General features: G+C 44.4%; 1 long non-coding RNA gene across 1 annotated transcript in view; it reads left to right on the plus strand.

Moving 5' to 3' along the window:
- Window positions 1–2,510: 2,510 nt before the first annotated feature.
- LOC142000860 (uncharacterized) overlaps window positions 2,511–17,952 on the plus strand; it is a 29,338-nt gene continuing 13,896 nt past the window's right edge. Inside the window, exons 1-3 of the long non-coding RNA XR_012642337.1 lie at window positions 2,511–2,615; window positions 9,396–9,618; window positions 9,825–9,950. This is a non-coding gene — a long non-coding RNA (uncharacterized LOC142000860). The remainder of the gene's footprint in view (window positions 2,616–9,395; window positions 9,619–9,824; window positions 9,951–17,952) is intronic.

A 17,952-nucleotide genomic window follows, 5' to 3' on the forward strand; every position in this document is an offset into this window, starting at 1 on the left:
CCCACCCCCTGGACCCCTCTGCCCCCCCGGGACCCCGCCCTTCCCCCTCCCCGGGCCCCGCCTCTTTGGGCCTCCCGGACCCTTCTGCCCCCCGGGGACTCCACCCCTCTCCCAGCTGAGCGGGCCCGCCCTGGCCCCTCCCCGGACCCCGCCCCCTGGACCCCTCTGCCCCCCCCCGGGACCCCGCCCTTCCCCCCCCGGGCCCTGCCCCCTGGACCCCTCTGCCCCCCCGGACTCCTCTGCCCCCCGGGACTCCGCCCTCCCCCCCCCGGGCCCTGCCCCCTGGACCCCTCTGCCCCCCCGGACTCCTCTGCCCCCCGGGACTCCGCCCTCCCCCCCCCGGGCCCTGCCCCCTGGACCCCTCTGCCCCCCCGGACTCTGCCCTCCCCCCCCGGGCCCTGCCCCCTGGACCCCTCTGCCCCCCCGGACTCCTCTGCCCCCCCGGACTCTGCCCTCCCCCCCCCGGGCCCTGCCCCCTGGACCCCTCTGCCCCCCCGGACTCCTCTGCCCCCCGGGACTCCGCCCTCCCCCCCCCGGGCCCTGCCCCCTGGACCCCTCTGCCCCCCCGGACTCCTCTGCCCCCCGGGACTCCGCCCTCCCCCCCCGGGCCCTGCCTCCTGGACCCCTCTGCCCCCCCGGACTCTGCCCTCCCCCCCCCGGGCCCTGCCCCCTGGACCCCTCTGCCCCCCCGGACTCCTCTGCCCCCCGGGACTCCGCCCTCCCCCCCCCGGGCCCTGCCCCCTGGACCCCTCTGCCCCCCCGGACTCTTCTGCCCCCCCGGGACTCCGCCCTCCCCCCCCCGGGCCCTGCCCCCTGGACCCCTCTGCCCCCCCGGACTCCTCTGCCCCCCGGGACTCCGCCCTCCCCCCCCGGGCCCTGCCCCCTGGACCCCTCTGCCCCCCCGGACTCTGCCCTCCCCCCCCCGGGCCCTGCCCCCTGGACCCCTCTGCCCCCCCGGACTCCTCTGCCCCCCGGGACTCCGCCCTCCCCCCCCCGGGCCCTGCCCCCTGGACCCCTCTGCCCCCCCGGACTCCTCTGCCCCCCCCGGGACTCCGCCCTCCCCCCCCCGGGCCCTGCCCCCTGGACTCCTCTGCCCCCCCGGACTCCTCTGCCCCCCCCGGGACTCCGCCCTCCCCCCCCCGGGCCCTGCCCCCTGGACCCCTCTGCCCCCCCGGACTCCTCTGCCCCCCGGGACTCCGCCCTCCCCCCCCCGGGCCCTGCCCCCTGGACCCCTCTGCCCCCCCGGACTCTTCTGCCCCCCCGGGACTCCGCCCTCCCCCCCCCCCCCCGGGCCCTGCTTTCATCCTGTCTGTCCGCAGGGCGCAGCCCCCGAGGGCAGGACGAGCGGCTGTGTCCCCTGCTCCCCCGAGAGGTAAATGGAGAATCCGTGACCCCCACCAGGCCGAGCCTGGTCATTCCTCCCCGGGTCGGGTTACTGGGCTCTGCCTTGCTGCGGGTGCCCGGCTCCTTCCTCCAAGCCTGAGGACTTTTGCTGGGTTTCTCCTCCACAGGTGGCAGAAGGTCCTTCCCATCGGAGTTTTCAGCACGGCCCTGGTATTTCATAAACACCTTTTCCTAGAGGATGAGGCACCATCCGCTGTTTGTTTCCTCACTTAATTGCTTTGGCTAGGGTTACACACCTACAGTCCTGTATTTGGAAGGGTAATTGTCATGTATATGTACGCCTCACACTTTTATTGCAAAATCTGATTAATTTAAATTGGGTGCCCTTCCTTTGTAACATTATTAAAATGCATCTGTTATATAATGTAAAGTATGTACATATCTGGAAATTACACAATTGCAAAAGGGAGTCTGGAAAAGCTGGTTAAGAAGTTTGGAGCGATGTGGTCACCTGGTTAATACTTCTCCCACCGTCTCTAATTTTGCTATAATGTTGTTTCCCAGAAACCTTCAGCAAACATCCATTGCTGTTCCCCACTTCTGTACTACACCTGCTGGAAAACTCTAGCCACTTCCTTGCAGGTTGGAGAAATCAATTTCTTTTCACTTCAGTCCTTCTTAAGAGAAAGTGTGGAAAGTCATCTTTGCCCTCCTTGAAGCAGATCTCAAGTCTTTTGGTTTATGTGATGTCCAAGGTAGATTATAGTCCCTTATAGGATTTTGGAACAACCAAAGTAAGGACAAGAACTCAAATATTCACGCATTTCATGCTGGGACAGGATAATTTGGGTGTATGTAAGCAATTAGATGTAGACTTTGAACCAGGATCCATGTTTTTAAAACAGATGCTAGTGCTTTTTATTAGAGACATATCCTAGTTAGTAGCACACCAAAAATCTCGTTCCAAGTTCTAACCTTGCCTTTGACACTGACTCCTCTGACCTTTAGCAAGTTACTTCACTTCTCTAAGTGCAGAATGGGGATAATGATACTTATCCAGCTCACAGTGATATTGTGAGGTGTAATTAGCAAATGTCTGTAAAGCATCTGCAAAATGAAACGTGCAAGATTTTATATACATACTGATTCTTAATATATTAACTCCAGACTATTGCTGACTGTGGACACAGAAGCATGCAGTTGTGTTCTGCCTTGAGAAATCTAATATTTACCATGACTTAACTGCTCTCCTTTCATTCTTCTTCTTGGAGGTAAGTGCAGTTAGCCCTATTGTACCTGGAGCCTTTTTGTACCCTTGCAGATTTTTAGACTGGGGTTCCCTGAAGTATAATAAATACTTTGCCCACTGTCAAGCTGGTTCTACATTGAAAATGCTTTATGCTCCATCTTTGCTCTCTCGTCCATGTCACGTGCCAGATAGAATCATAGAATATCAGGGTTGGAAGGGACTAGTCCAACCCCCTGCTCAAAGCAGGACCAATCCCCAGTTTTTGCCCCAGATCCCTAAATGGCCCCCTCAAGGATTGAGCTCACAACCCTGGGTTTAGCAGGCCAATGTTCAAACCACTGAGCTATCCCCCCACAATCATGTTCCCTGACTGGGAAACAAACTCGGGCTGCGGCGGCGAGAGCGCCGAATCCTAACCCCTAGATACCATCAGACCTGACTCAGGAACTCACTAAGAAGCAGCATGATGAGAGGATGGCAAAATCTTTTGATGAACCTCAGATTGTGCTTCAACAAGGGCACCACTCAGGCAACTTCCAGACAGGATAAATGTTCCTGGAGTGTCAGTCCTCCCTTTATCCTTTATAGGTTGTTTAGCTCTGGAGCAGTTTGGAATGTGATTGGATAAATAGAAGGCCAGTCATAAACTTAGTCCAGGGCTGAGATGTGTTTATTATACACTTCCATCTTGAGGAGATGGACTTTGTTTCTCTCCTTTTGAAGAAGCCAATTATATAATGGGAGAAATAATGGAAATATAGTTTTGTAGCACACAGAAAAACCCTCACAGCAGAACATCTGACAAAAGCTCAGCTTCATATTTCAGTTCCTTGCCCTACGGATTTGCTGTATTCTCCCCATTGAGGTATAGTCAGAAAGAAAATGATATGACAGCAGTAAAGCAAAGTCTGAAATCTATTATCACACTCTTATCTTTAAACAGAAGTTACAAGTAAATGTATTCTTATTGTTCACATTCAAAATGACACAGACCGTTTGCTCTCATAGAATAGAAACTGTCTGGGTATTTAGGAAACTGCCCCTGTGTTTAACAGCTTCACAGCCCTGCTGTGGTATACTCAGTTTATCCTGGAGGTCATTTGTTTCCCTTTGAATGATAGTGACATTACTGGGAGAGGCAGCTGAGCAATCTGTCCAGGCTCTTGTGTGTCACTGCTGAATCTAAGCCCTTCTCTATAATTCATAAAGAGAAATTACCTATAATCTTTTTATTATTCTCTTGTCTTTGAGTCAAGACAGGGATTTAGTGCTATTTTTATCAGTTTCTGACTGCTCTCCCTTCTTCTGCACACTTGGATAGCAGGCTGACTCCGTGAGACAGGGCAGAAAACTTCGCTGAATATGGTCATTTAAAAATCATCTTCACAGGGAAATCTCTAAGCTTCCAGGAAATCTGCAGCATTAGTATCTCAGTCTCCATTCCACCTGCCTCCCTGTTGTTTACTGACATAAAAACAAACTAACTACAGGGTGGCTACAAAAACTGCTTAAGAGTGATTCAAAATCATTAGCTTCAAATATGTATAGTGGTCAAAAGGCCCAATGCCAGTCTATTACTATTACATGTGTCTCTAACTTAAGGGTGTAGGTGCATTTAAGTCACTCGGTAATCTCCTCTTTAGAGCAATAGAGAGATGCTCACCTGTAACAGCAGGTGTTCAGATATCATGCTGAGGACTGCAGTATAAAAACCTGAAGAGAAAGAGAGAGGTTGGGTTTCATTTTGCTATAGAACCAAATATGCCTATGGGAAGGAATCCACCTCTCTCCCTGTTGGATTAGGGAGCAAGTCCCAATGGCGGTTTTACTCAGCAGCTTATTTTGTCCCACTAAAATATGCAGCAAGACAAAAATAACACAATTTCGAAGGTAGTTTTAAACTGTGCATTTTCCTGAGATGACAACTTCACTCATTTATTTTTTGATGTGGTATTTTGTTTTAAAAAAGTGTTTGAACTCTGTGTATTTACCCCTTCTGGTCACTTCTCAGTTGAGGTAGTTGTTTCCTGTTATCATTGTCTACCAGCAAAGTAACCAAAAATGCCAGCAGGTAGAAAAACATGCAGATAGTGGATATGACGTAAGAAGCAAAAGAGAGCAGAGTGAAAACCAGGAGGGGTGAAAGCCAGCAGAGCACAACTCATTTGGGTGCTCGGTCCACAGCTCTTAGAAATCAGTAGTTTTTAGATGAGAGAAGAAAAGGAGGAAGAACAGCCATAGTTGTCCTATGCATGATCTGTGTTATAGGTGGCCTGACAACGTTATCTGACTGTCTTTAGCTCCCTAGACACAGAACATGTTGGAAAATTAGGTTAGAATGAAAAGAGGAAAATTACCCAGTCCTACCTCTGTCCCATATGGCTCTCACATTCGAAGGTGAGGGGAGCTGTATACATACCTGGATAGATAGCAGCACCAGAGGGCTCTTTGATACATGCAAGATAAAGGGAATGTTTAGTGTCGCTTGTCAGCATCACTCTTGATACAGTTGGCTGTATGCATTGATGAGAGGACAATTGTTTCTCCATTAGGTTAACTACATGATGAGTCTGAAAGGACTTTTCTAAACAAAAGTAAGCTCTATTTCACAAAAACTACTGCTGATGTGTGATTTACAAGAATTGTTTGAGAGAGATCTTGGTGTACTGATGAAATAATATTACTAGTCAAAGTCTTTGATCAATCAGTACAGAATACCAAGGTGCAGAAAAGAATAATTGCAATATAAAGGAAAGTGAGATCCACAGCAACAGAAAAGTTAGGAATGGGTGAGTTATTTGAGGGCCAAATCCTGTTCTTAGTTGCAGCAGGGAAAATCCAGAGTAATTCTATTCAAATCAACAATTACACTGGATTTACATTAGAAAGCTGAGAGCAGAAATCTGCATGCACAGTGTTTGGTCTCCAAAACAACAAACCGACTGTTTGGGTGGCAAATTAACCACCAGAGGGCACCCATGCAGTCCCATCAAAATATTGAACTGGACAGAAAAATTCATGTCACAATGTATAGTGGCCTATGAAATTCAAACAGAACAACTCCCTGGGCTCTACACCAAATTGTGACTTGCTATAAAACTTAATGACAGGAAGATTTTGTTTTCTCTATGTGTTGTTGCTTTGACAAGGATACCATGAAGCAAAATAGGGGCTTTTCTTCCCTTTAGGCTGCATAGTGCCCTGTAACTAGTCCCTTGATTTCTGTATGTTATGTTAGAATGAGAGCTGTGCCCTGTAAGATAGACAGGTGCTAAAAGAAAACTTAATAAAAGTATGATTTCATGTGAAGATGAAGCCATGGTTTCCGACACCAAAGTTCAGCCACTTTGTTTTGGACGTACCATCATGGAAGCCTTACTTGAAAACAATTAAAAGGTATGTTCAGTCTTAAGTCAACTCTTCTGGTCCCAATGCAGTTGACGAAGGAATCTACACTACCACGCGGGGTCGATCTGAGATACGCAACTTCAGCTATGTGAATAGCGTAGCTGAAGTTGATATACTTAGATCTACTTACCGCGGTGTCTTCACCGCTGACGCTCTCCCCTCAACTCTGCTTGCGCTCCTTGTTCTGGTGGAGTACCAGAGTCAACAGGAGAGCGCTCAGCAGTCAATTTATCGTGTCTATATTAGACACGATAAATTGACCCCCACTGGATTGATCACTGCCTGCCAATCCGGCAGGTAGTGTAGACAAGCCCCTCTGAAATCAAATAAGTTCCTCAATTCAGAGCAAGCTTTCCATGAAGGCACATTTTCAGGGAAATCCAGTAAGAATTAATTCATTTCCCCTCACTACAGAGGAGTCATCCAACTATTTAGCAATACACGTCTCCTGACTCAGCACACCTACTAGATTCATTTTTTCCATATGATTTTAGAGTGACTTGGTCTGTGCTAAAACACAAAAATAGTGACTAAAGTTCTGAGGTTTTGAATTGCCATTGCAGCACCCTATTTCCCAGAGAGTTTTGTCCTGTACTGATAGTAACAGTCATGCTTTTTTTTCTAACGTGGCTGGGGAATCACATGATCCTTAGGGATGTTAGTGACAGAAAGTTACTGAGAGTTCTCTCTCTCTCTCTCTCTCTCAGATCTTTCCAACATGTTGCTAAAAGACACTGTCACTAATTACACAGCTGACCCTTTCCACTGCAGGAAATTGTTTTGCATTCAACAGATTGACAGATATCTCATGGGAAATTCTGAAGGCCATCCCATCTTGGGTCAGATCTATTTACACTTTTCCTTCGTTTTTTATATGCATGAACACAGATCTTGATGGCTTAAGGGGTGAATTCAGATGCTTTCTAAATAAATGAATACAAAAAGCTGTTCAAGAGCCGAAATTATTATCAGGAAAAATGGCTAGACTTGCAAACTACAAATGAATATATTTTAAAAGAAGATATTTGATGTTTCCTTTCTACTGACCTTCCAAGACTTCAGTTCAGGGTATAGTGTTTAAGCAGCTCCCTGTTCTATGTGATTTGTTAGTGATGCCATCAGCTATAGCAAGTGAAATACAGCTCTGGAATCAGCTCCTGGCTGAGTAGATCCTTACTCTTCTCAGTCATGGCATACCCCTCACATTGCCTCTCCCAAGCCTTCCTAGTTTAGGAGATTAATTTCTGATTCCATATTATAAGTAGCCTTACTGGTTTTCTGCTGCAGCTCCAACAGTTTTCTAAAGGCCATGGGACATTGATGTCTTCAGTGCCTTCACTCTTCAGATTCTTTCTACATGCTGGTACATGCCAGTATGTTTCAATGGATTAGGCATGACCCACTTATAAAGAACAGATATCATCGTTATTTATCTAGAGCCATACATTGCTATGACACTTTCTACCAGATAGAAAGAAACATCTTCCCTGCCCCCAAAGAGATTAAATTCTAATGAAGGTAAATCATCATGACCTACAAGAGCCATTCAGGAGAAGGAGAGGATTACTGATGATGAGAAAGAAAGGGGGAGGATGGTATGAAGTGGTTGATTTTAAGAAGAGATCTGAAGAAGAGGAAGAGTGTTTGGTGGATGAGGACAGGGACAGTTTTCAGGGTGAAGTGAGCAGAATGATAGAACCAAGTGAGAATGAGAAAGGTGATAAAGGGAGCCCTCCTGTTTAGAGAGGCATCATGTTGGGCCAGTACTGTCACAGAAGAGGAACTTTCTGCAATCAGCCCCATTCTCAAAGTCCTTGGCATCTAAGCCCAGGTGAAATGGACCGACTTGAGAGCAGGCACAATGCCATCCTACTACGTGATCATGAATAAAGGCATGTTGGAATGCTGATGAGGGGTGGTGTAGGGTTTTCAGAGACACTAGGGTTCTGCACCCATGCCTGGAAAATCCATAATTTGGCTCACTTTTATCTTAAGCAGAAAAAAGCATTCATGTATGTGCCAGTCTGTGGTCTTAATGACCTGACTTACTGTGCAGAGAGGCTTCTCAGCAGAGTCTATCCACTTTCTGCTGCTGAAGAGCCAAAGATAACAAGTTTTTGCCCTTCCTCCAGCCAACTTTCATCTGAACTAGTGGACAGTTGTGACGAACCATTTGCTCTGGTCTTGTATACATGGTAAGAGCATTTGATCTGGAGTCTGAAAATAGGCCTTGTTTAGCAGATTATTTCAGCAACTAGACATCCCACTCTTCATTGGAAAATAGCCCCTGCACACAGTATTTTTGCTAATATTAAGTTCCATTTCAGATGAATGGAGGGAAAAACTAGAAGATCCCATAAATTCTGCGGAGCTTGTCCAAGATGTCAGATTACCACCTGATGAAGATTCTAGCTCCTAATGATTACAGCCATCAACCAAAGAGGAAGTGTATGCGGATAGGGCTTTCAGGGAGAGTGCCAGGGTTAGACATTGTTACACTGTTAATGTAGTGTTATCTAGGGGCTCTTTGGCTTTAATGAAGGGTGAAGCTTTGATAAGAGTTCTTTCTTTAAAAAAAAAACAAAAAACCCAAAGATCTAGAGTTATATTCTACCCATTGTCCTATCACCAAGATTAATGTTGACTGCCAAATTTTAGTAAAGGTCTTCTTTGGTCCCAGTTGCTGCTATTAGGAGTCCATGGAGAGAATGTCTCTTCACATATAAAAGATGCTATTGATTTCCTGTTACTATTATCCTGACATATGCAGTGTGTGTCTATGGAGCAGTGACAGTCCTCCATCACTAGCTTTATGGAAAAGGAATGGTTATTGAATCTCTTCCCATAAAATATAGTCTCTTTTTTTCTTCCAAAATTTGCCAGGCCCCCTGGGAATCTTTCACATTATCTTTTTGAGCAAATTGATTTTTCATTTAGACTTTGTAGGCCTATTTTTTTTTTTAATTTGGTTCATCTGTGATATGACATTGTGTCTTTCTTAACTGTAAGTAAAGTCTGGTTTTCTGGAGCACTGTTATTGCTTCTGTCTCATAGAAATAAAGTATGATTTTAAAATTCAGGACTAAAAAAAAAAAAAAGGAAAGACATTTGCATGTCACATGTCATTTCTTTGTGCAAGACACAGGCCCTGATTGCTCCATCCTTCCAGGCAGATCTCAGAGGATATTGACAGCATTTTCAGCTGCATGCTGGTAAATATTGGGTTAGTGCCTGGAACCAACATTGTGGAGGCTGATCAGAGAATTTCAACTGAATGCCTGTGTAGCAGAGGACACAACTAGCAAAAAACAGCAGTTCAGGGAGGGATGGTCTTCAAATTTGAAAAAGCAAATTAAGTAAAATATTCTTTTCACTGTGTTCCTCTGTCTTGCAGATGGAAGATTATGGGACCTTTTCATTTTAGTGATGAAAAAACAAGATGAATTCATGTGTGACTGGTAGGATGACAAATCCAGAAATGACAGTGCTCCTGAGGGAATGAGGGGCAGTAAGGAAGATAAAAGATACAATTAACTGAGCTTCTTTTGGAGCACTAGAGAATTCATCTGCCCCATCCGTCTGGCCAGACACTGTAGTCACCTTTCCTCCTCAGGCAGGTGGGCATAGCTCAATACACTGTAGCCATTCCTTTTGCATTTCTTCTGCTCTTCAGCTGAGATGCCAACACCCAAATGAGGAAGAATTAGTTTTTCATTCAAAAAATACCCTCTTCAGTTCCATACTCGGTCACATTGGTGCCCCTCGCTCCTGATCTGCAACACACACACACACCTCTCTCTGACAGTGCACCTTCTAATTCCAGGCCTGGCCCTTTTCTCAGTAGGCTGACAATCGTGACATTTTGTGATGGGAACAAAAAGGCAACTAGGCGATGAGGCCAGCAAACTCATTTCACTTGTATCCAATGGAAGCCTCCAGAGGAAAAAAGGTTAGTGCACTGCTCCACTGTGCCATCATCAGACTTACTAATGAGTATCTGCTGCGCACAGTATAAAATGTTAGAACTGGCCTGAAAACAGCAGTAAAAATTAATTTTTATGTCTCTGACACTTTTCTTTCTTTTTTTAAATAATGTTTTATGTAAACCCTCTTGTTTTGCTCAATGGAATAATTTATTTGCCATTTAATTCTGAGAAATTATCTTTATAACTGAGGCATGATGGTTCATTAGGAAATTAGAAGCAGATTTAATCACACCTGCAGAAGATCATATAGTGGAACGGCCTTCATAATGGGCATCCAATGGCAGCAGAAATAGCTGAGACAACTGATAGGAAGCAAGAACATCCTTATTAGTCATGTAGTCCTCCTTGGAATATTTTCATGCTTACTTATGGAAAAAATATTTTCATCTCACAAAAGTCAAAAGCAAAAAAAGTTCTCCTTCAAAATATTCCAGGTGTGTAATAATTATCTGCAAAAAGAAAAGGAGTACTTGTGGCACCTTAGAGACTAACCAATTTATTTGAGCATGAGCTTTCGTGAGCTACAGCTCACTTCATCGGATGCACCTGTAGCTCACGAAAGCTCATGCTCAAATAAGTTGGTTAGTCTCTAAGGTGCCACAAGTACTCCTTTTCTTTTTGCGAATACAGACTAACACGGCTGTTACTCTGAAACCAATAATTATCTGCTTGCTGTCACCCTGTGTGTCATCTCTTCTTGGCAGCAGGAGTGCAGGGCAAAGATGGGTAGCAAGAGAGACAGACTGAGGGGTGAAAGGCTTGGTATGTGTACATAGTAAAGGTCCAGTCTACTGGTAGACCTCTTTGCAAACCAGATAACCAATGGTGGACTTGTCATAGTTAAGCTGCTAATACCAGCTGTAACTTTTCACCTTTGTGAAACTATTTTCAGCCCGTGCATGGCCTGGTGCATTGCATGAAGTGGGACAAGAGGAGTCTACAGTCCCTTCAAAGTTCTCCTTTCAGCATCAATTCTCTCCTAGAAAGAGATTGCTAGTGAAGTTTTGAATATGTCAGAGGTAATTTCTTCAGCTTTGGTGTTACCAGCAAGTCTGAAAAATCCAATAGCTCAATATGCACACAAGGTATCTGGGAAGAGAATTGTTGGTCTTTTGGTGACCTCTGGCACCTGAAACTCTGCTGATTTAGTAGTTTCCCATGAAAGTTCAATTTGTGCTGCAGTGTGGTATAAGCCAGTAAACCCATCAAGTGTCTTGAACATTTCAGCTGAATGGATTGACAGCCATAAAATGAACACTGGAATATATACTCAGATCTATCTTGCTACATTAAAACACTGCGTTTAGTTGCAAGGAGCCTTTTTCAGACTCCATATAATTTATCATAAAACCAGCCTCATATTCTGCTTTGGAAGTGAGGAACATATATTAATTGTTATGCAGATCTTATGTTCCATTTATAGCCCGTAGGATTTTATGATGTAGTAATGGGTGAAAACTGGGTATTTGTGTTCTCCTCCGTACCCTCCATGTAACATTCAAAATGAGTCAAATTCATTCCTCCAGGGATTTACTGTTTTACCCCATGCTACAGCACAAATTGCCCCACTCTGATTAGAAAAACTCTTCTACTCCATAGGAGTATTATCTGAGCATTATTGCACAGTGTATTTTGTTTCCACTTGATAAATTACCTACACATTAGGTGCTCCATAGAGTAGGTCCTGTAATTCTTGTTATCATAGAATCATACAATATCAGGGTTGAGCGGGACCGCAGGAGGTCATCTAGTCCAAACCCCTGCTCAAAGCAGGACCAATCCCCAACTAAATCATCCCAGCCAGGGCTTTGTCAAGCCAGGCGTTAAAAACCTCTAAGGAAGGAGGTTCCTTCTCTCCTAGGGAACCCATTCCAGTGCTTCACCACCCTCCTAGTGAAATAATGTTTCCTAATATCCAACCTAGACCTCCTGCATTGTAACTTGAGACCATTGCTCCTTGTTCTGTCAGCTGCCACCACTGAGAACAGCCTAGCCCCATCCTCTTTGGAACCTCCTTTCAGATAGGTGAAATCAGCTATCAAATCCCTCTCATTCTTCTCTTCTGCAGACTAAATAATCCCAGTTCCCTCAGCATCTCCTCATAAGTCATGTGCTCCAGCCCCCTAATCATTTTTGTTGCCCTCTGCTGGGCTCTTTCCAATTTTTCCACAACCTTCTTTTAGTGTGGGGCCCAAAACTGGACACAGTACTCCAGATGAGGCCTCACCAATGCTGAATAGAGGGGAATGATCACGTCCCTCGATCTGCTGGCAATGCTCCTAATTATACAGCCCAAAATGCCGTTAGGCTTCTTGGCAACAAGGGCACACTGTTGACTCATATCCAGCTTCTCGTCCACTGTAACCCCTAGGTCCTTTTCTGCAGAACTGCTGCCTAGCCACTTGGTCCCTAATCTATAGCAGTGCATGGGATTCTTCCATCTTAAGTGCAGGACTGTGCACTTGTCCTTGTTGAACCTCATCACATTTCTTTTGGCCCAATCCTCTAATTTGTCTAGGTCCCTCTGTATCCTATTCCTACTGTCCAGCGTATCTACCACTCCTCCCAGTTTAGTGTCATCTGCAAACTTGCTGAGGGTGCAATCCACACCATCCTCCAGATCATTTATGAAGATATTGAACAAAACCGGCCCCAGGACTGACCCTTGGGGCACACCATTTGATACCGGCTGCCAACTAGACATGGATCCATTGATCACTACCTGTTGAACCTGATGATCTAGCCAGCTTTCTATCCACCTTAGTGTCCATTCATCCAGCCCATACTTCTTTAACTTGCTGGCAAGAATACTGTGGGAGACCATATCAAAAGCTTTGCTAAAGTCAAGAAATAACACGTCCACTGTTTTCCCCTCATCCACAGAGCCAGCTATCTCATCATAGAAGGCAATTAGGTTAGTAAGGCATGACTTGCCCTTTGTTGAATCCATGCTGACTGTTCCTGATCACTTTCCTCTCCTCGAAGTGCTTCAAAGTTATGTTTAAGGCACTTTGTGATACACGGGAGATAGTTAACTTGCACCATTTTAGTGCAAAAATATATGTTGATCTAGGTCACATGACAAATGTAACTATTCTGAGTTTAAAATACTATTATTTAAAATTAATTTTCTTCTTAAAATGATTTATGAAATTATTATAATTTGAATAATTCACTGCATAGTTAGACTATATTATGTGTTGGTTCAGTTCCACATTTGGTAACAACAGAGCTGAGATTGCAATTGCAGTTAAAATAAAAATTGAGTGACAGAAGAGACTTATTATAAATCCTTATTTTGGGAACTTGATAATTTTGCTGGTTCATATTAGGCTGAAATTCAGAATATACATTGGCAGCCTCGATATATATTTTTCAGTTATTCTTATATAATGCAGTATAAGTCCATTAAATCATTTGTGAGTTTTAGAGCCTTTTAAACTAAATCAAGTAAATTGTAAAATCTCATAAAAATGATGCACCAATATTACCGGACAGACAAAGAGTGGTATAGTTTCACCACACCATTCTGCCGATTTGTCTCAGTCCTAACCTCCATTTCCCCCCCTCTCCCCCCACGCACCCTGTGCCCACTATTCCAGTCCACAGTCTGCCAGGGCATCTGTCTTGACCTGCAGGACTTCTACTATTCCAGTACTAGAACAACCTGTAGTATCTGGGGGAGGAGGAGGAGGTTTTTCAGTATCCAGCATAATTTTTGCTAATTAGCTCCATATAGTTTCAAGAAATTTTACTATTCTTGCCACAGGAAATGAAATTTAAGAAAAAGACTTGATGCTATTGCTGTCAGTCAGCCAATGGCCACTAGCCATGATCAGCAATGGCTCTGCCAGCTCCAGTGTCAGGGCATGGGCTGTCACGTCAGCAGTGTTTGGAATACTCAGCTATAGCCATATTTGGCTTCTGTATAAATCACCTATTCTGGCATCTTTCAGCTTTTTGTGTTGCCAGCTCTTTACTGTTTCTTCTTTTCTCCAGCTAGTAGTATTATACATGACCCTTTGCACAGACAGTTGCCTTTCAGAAGCCTCGTTTTTCTCAAGACTTTCTCAGTCTTCAGTTCTTGCAGTTTTAGAGGAAGCATTAAGGAAATCTATACATTATTTTCACTGACTTGTCATGCTGCTGCTTATCTTCCTTGAGTTAGCGAGAGAACACAGCACTAGGCAGCGGTCTGTTGTTGAGCACTTAGGTGACCTGATCTGATTGATAGAAACTCGAAAAGGAAAAAAACTTGAATCAGTTCGTTGCCTCTTGTTCAGTATTTTGTATCTGTGTGTTATCATTTGTTGTGCATTATCTTGCTCAGACACAGGTGGAACTGTTCAAAGTGCTTGATGTTAGGCTCATATGTAGCCCATGTGTCTCACAAGCATTCAATAAAGAAATGTGAATGACTCATTTGTATACTTTGATCTTAATGTTCAGCCTGATTTCTTTCATCTTCCATAAATTATTTGTCAGTCAAATTTTTAAGACATTGTATCTGGAGATTTCATCCTCAATCACAAATACAAGACGGTTGCTGCCAAGACACATGAGGGGCAGTTAGCCTTTCTCCAATTTAGAAATATTTGGTGTGACATAAAATATTCTAAGAAGACATGGACACAGGAGCTTTATAGATGAATAAAGTGACAATTATCCCTATTGTACTAATCATTTCTATTACTACAAAGGGAGTCTGGAAGTACTTCCTCCAGGAAGTTACAGACATTGCTCATTAACATTGAGGAGTCCCTCAAAGCAGTCTTTCACTTCAGTATTTGAGGTGTTGGCTCCAAATGTCTACGCTTGACAAATTTGCTATGAACCATTTAAGCATCCTTCAGAGTAGCAGGCGTGTTAGTCTGTATCCATAAAAAGAAAAGGAGTCAAAAGTACTCCTTTTCTTTTTAAGCATCTTTGCTGCAGATAAAATAGGAATATTGTAACTGAACATTCTAATTTGAAAATATGTATCTGTGGCAATACTTTAATATATTAATACCTGCCCCATAACGTGTTTCCAACCATTCTATTTCTAAAAATAAAATAAATTATATTTCTTTCATAAACTGGCAGCTGATTAGCTCAAGTGAAGAACAAGTCTTTTTTTTTTTTTTTTTAAGAGAGCCAGACAGACATAATGTAGCTTTCTCTAAAGTGGATTACTGGCCCTCCTGCCCCAACGTCCATTGCACAGAACCAAGGGGCTTGATGAGTGATTGATTTATAATCATTTGATAAATGTGGGCTTTTGCAGTCAGTGCACAAGCAAGAAAAGTTAGAGAACTGGAAGTCAGACATTTTTCTCCAAATGCCATTGCACCAATTACTCCTGCCAAGGGGAGAACAGCATCTTCAGTGTTTCTTAGTCATTGTTCCCTGTGTAGATCTTATTTTTAATGGGAATGCCTGCGTGACCACTAGGGATGAAACTCTGAGAAAAATCCTGTCATTGGTTGAGGTATAATGGCCCTAAGAATCTAGTTCAGTAAACACGGGGTTCTTGTGTGCTATACTTTCCCAATGAAGTGCACACTTTGGGATTAATTAAATTCTTTTCTATCTGCATGCCACTGTAACCTTTCTTTTATGCGTTTTAGGGGTTGCACAATGTAAAAAGTCAAATCTATTATCTGCATGACTCCAAGCGAAAGCGCCGAGATAAAATTATGCATGTCCTTTAAATGAACAAGGCAGAAAACATTTAGTGTTGCATATTCATTTAGAACAAAATGCAGTTGTAGAAGAATCAGGTTAACAACCAGGAGCAAGCCAGGTAGGGCTAACCAACCCTTCCTGCACACACCAAGGAGGTGGTGCCCTGTTGTGTAAAATTTGTTCTAGACCAGCCTGAACTTCGTACGGGTTAAGCTGTGTAGTGATCTCACAGCCTCCAGTTTCCTTCATCGTGCTCTCCATGGAGTGTATTTTCTGTGGGTTGTTGTTAAATAACATTTTTTAAAGTATGTAAATTTTTTTCAATCCATCAGTTATGTAAATAAGACACTCAGCCTGTTCAGGCCTTGGATTTGACACATGTTCAAATTTCAGAGTAACAGCCGTGTTAGTCTGTATCCGCAAAAAAAAGTGATCACTTTAGATAAGCTATTACCAGCAGGAGAGTGGGGTGGGGGGAGGTATTTTTTCATGCTTTGTGTGTATAAAAGATCTTCTACACTTTCCACAGTATGCATCCGATGAAGTGAGCTGTAGCTCACGAAAGCTTATGCTCAAATAAATTGGTTAGTCTCTAAGGTGCCACAAGTCCTCCTTTTCTTTTTACACATGTTCAAGTGAGCTTGAGCAGACTGATGATGAGCGAGTGGGGAGTGTCCTCTAGAGGCAGATTTTTTTAAATTAGTTCACTGCTGTGTGATCATTTGCTTAAAAGCACAGAATAAAGCAATATGTATCTTTCAGAGAGAAAGCAGGTCTTGTGTTTAATGCAACAGATGGGGAATCTGGGTGGTTTCTGTTCCTGTCTCTGCCACAGACTTCCCTGCAATCTTGGACAAGTTACGTAGGGTATGCTTTTCAAAGCACCTGTAGTTCTCATTGTCTAAACTTGAACTGTAGGTGCTGAATATCTCTGAACATCAAGTGCTTATGATCTCTTTTGCCTCATTTTTCTCACCTGCAGAAGGGGTGTAATGCATAGGTTGGGGCTGCTAGAATTAACATTTGTAAAGTGCTTTGACAAGATGGAAAGTGCCAGAGAAAGTCAAAGTACTGAGACCATAGTGTTTTGTACACTGCTGCTATAGTGCCAGCAGGGGAGCACAAATTAACGGATGAGGGAGCCAGCCTGATACTTGTAGCACTGGTGTGACGTGCTCTTGCCAGTCTGTCTTACCTAAGAGCTTACCTGTTGAGCCAGCTGGAGCTTATAGGCGGCCTTCTTGGTCTATTTCAGTCAGAGTGTGTTGCAGAGATCCAGTCTGGTGGATATAAGAATATGGCTTGCAGCTGCCATGTTCACATTCCAAAGGAAAGGACACAGTCTCCTGGAGACTCTCAGCTGAAATGGGAAAGGGCATTTGTTGACACTGCTGCTGCTAGGTATTTAGGAACAGCAATGAATCCAAGATGGCTCCCAGACCTCACAGTACATTGACAATTGGACAGCAGTTGCCCTCAGTACAGAATGGAGTCATAGCTCCAGCATGTTCCTCAGAGTATTGCCCCTTTCCCATCAGCATAACCTCCATCTGACCCATCTTGAGTTTGAGCCAGATACTTTTAATCCTAGTGCTTATTTCTTCTAGGACAGCTGAGTATTCTGACGTTCTGTATTATTTTTGAATGTGAGAAAGATGGAGAGCTGCATGTTAGTGTATTGCAGGCATCAAACACCAAAGCATCTGACCACCTCCCCTAGCGGTCTAACATATATGTCAAATAAGGAAGAGGACAGGATTACAGGTCTTCACCCTTGCAAGCCTCAGGAAAAAGTGTAACAATGATGGTGATAGATAAATAACCCTCTCAACAAAAAAAATGAGGAGTACTTGTGGCACCTTAGGGCTTGGCTACACTTATGAGTTAGAACACATTAAAGCAGCCCCAGGCACCCTAGCTCACTACCCGTCCACACTGGCAAGGCATGTAGAGTGCTCTGACTCCACATCTAGAGCGCTCCTGGTACTCCACCTCGGCGAGAAGATTAACGCTTGTTGTGCCTTGGCTGAAACGCCCGGGTGTCAGTGTGAACGAGGTGTTGTATTACTGCGCTCTGATCAGCCTCCGGAAACATCCCATAATCCCCTTAAGTCAAGTGGCCACTCTTCTCATTGTTTTGAACTCGCTGTAGGAATGTGGATATGCCCTTTGAAAACTCCGTTTCTGACAGCCGGCTGCTTATCTGCTCCGAGACAAAGGAGGGATCTGCTGCTGTCTGAACTTACAAGACAGCATGCTGACATGCTGTCAGCCCCCCCTCCCCAAAACCCACTCTCT

Source organism: Natator depressus, chromosome 18 (assembly GCF_965152275.1).
Source record: "Natator depressus isolate rNatDep1 chromosome 18, rNatDep2.hap1, whole genome shotgun sequence".
Taxonomy (NCBI): Eukaryota; Metazoa; Chordata; order Testudines; family Cheloniidae; genus Natator; species Natator depressus.